Source organism: Palaemon carinicauda, chromosome 1 (genome assembly GCF_036898095.1).
Source record: "Palaemon carinicauda isolate YSFRI2023 chromosome 1, ASM3689809v2, whole genome shotgun sequence".
Taxonomy (NCBI): Eukaryota; Metazoa; Arthropoda; class Malacostraca; order Decapoda; family Palaemonidae; genus Palaemon; species Palaemon carinicauda.
The window spans coordinates 120,513,724-120,515,646 of NC_090725.1; the positions used below are offsets into that span (position 1 = coordinate 120,513,724).

The 1,923-nt window shown below is 32.7% G+C and overlaps 1 long non-coding RNA gene across 1 annotated transcript in view; it reads right to left on the reverse strand.

Moving 5' to 3' along the window:
• Positions 1-218: 218 nt before the first annotated feature.
• Positions 219-1,923, reverse strand: part of LOC137642973 (uncharacterized) — a 2,949-nt gene continuing 1,244 nt past the window's right edge. The window contains exon 2 of the long non-coding RNA XR_011044920.1: positions 219-1,049. This is a non-coding gene — a long non-coding RNA (uncharacterized lncRNA). The remainder of the gene's footprint in view (positions 1,050-1,923) is intronic.

The window sequence follows — 1,923 nt, forward strand, 5'->3', positions numbered from 1 at the left end:
CATCGTAAAAGGTTAATAGCCTAAATGCTTACGAGTACCCAACTTGGGGGGTTCACTTGAACCTTTATTAGCCCCACAAAACAGTTTTCAGTTTCATTTTCTCATATAAACATGATTTTTAAATATATCAATAACATCCTAACATAGCAATAAATAACCCCTTATAAATACGATAACATCAATCATAAAAGTGTCAATATGAATGAAAACGCAACAAAGAGGACAGGAGCATATTTATAAAATAAACATGAAGACAGTAAGTTATACATTTGTTATTTCAAAATGAATCGACGATGATTTGCATTACATATGCAATGATAAAAACCTAATATTTTTCTTAAGCTTTTCTATTTATCAGTCCTTCGTGATCCATATTTCCACGATTTGTTCCAAAAAAAACAGGGGAAATAACAACCTAGTTTTATAACCACCTTTCTAAAACTGACATTCGAGAATCAAATAGAGAATCTCCCTTTACCACGTCTGAAGTCTATATCTGGCTTCATGAACTTAAAGACACCATCGACGTAATACAATTCACACCCCTTTAGCCCAAAATGAATGACATTAATACAATAGTATTTGAATGCATGTAAAACCAATATTTCCATCCAAGTGCGAATTAATGAATGAAGACTAGATTAAATGTACGGATTATTCAAAGAAAGCCAAGTATATACCCATAAAATACACATTACCAAGAAATCTTAAATTCTACACTCGTAATATGAACAGCTTATTATACTGAAATCAGTAATTCTGCATATGACACTGTACTGTTAATTTACCATCACCAAAAAAAAATTATTGACATCGTAAGATTACTATAAAATTCAGTTCAACAATACACAATACATATTTCCAACATTGGTATTTGGCTGACCAGGTTATTTCCTGTAAAACTAGACTCCTCCGTGATACTTATAAAAAAAAATTGGTTGTAAATATCAGTGTTTAAACTAAAAAATAATGAGAATCAATATCAATGCTCTCGACGTCAGTTCTCTCACTCACTCATGAACTACCAGTAGATTACGAGGCACACTTACCTGCAAAGAAAAAAATATAAAATTAGAACATTATAAATTGTAAGGTTAATATAAAGAATTAAATGTAGATTTACAATTCAATTTACATACACTTTTTTACCGTAACAAATGTGCTTCAACGCACATTTACACATTAAAAATATATTTATCATAACTAAATTTATCTTTTATATTGAACAGCATTGTAAATAGAGGGGCTACACGATTTGGTTCAATTACGAATTTTGTTTTTCTCAAGACACTATTAGTACCTTCATTTACTTGAATCTTGAATATAAATAAAATACACGTATGTAAAGGAGTTTCCAAGTGATAAAAAGATATGTAACAATGAAAAATGAATAATGATTAACATTTGTATCCGTTTTTGCCATTGTTAAAAAACGTGGTGTACGCGTAGTTCCAGTGACAAGGATATTACCAACAGCCTCAGTCCTCTGAAATGATTTGTATCGCTAGGTTAAATTCTATTTGCTTTAAGAATTTAGACCATATGGGTTGGCGCTGAAGCCTGGAGGCTATTCAGTGTCAAAGCGCAACAGGAGTACTATGAAGCTAGAGTTAACAGATTAGACAAATATAAAAGAATGGAAACGGGAACAGGGGTGGAGTAGAAGGCTAAAAAGTGAGGAAAGTCAGGGGCCAGAAGAAAGCTGCAAAGAACCTACAGTGCTGCGCATGAAGTATACTGAAGTCACTAAACCCCAATAGGGGTATCGTGATATTGTTGTTGTTTAGGTAATTCTACAAGAAAAGCTTTAACCTTGAGGGCGTTCATGTCCTTATCAACTCATTGGGTCCGTCTATCAAATTCACTCGCGAGACGGAAGAAAATGCCACATTCTTTGGAGATTTTAATTGTTTTGTTGCACAA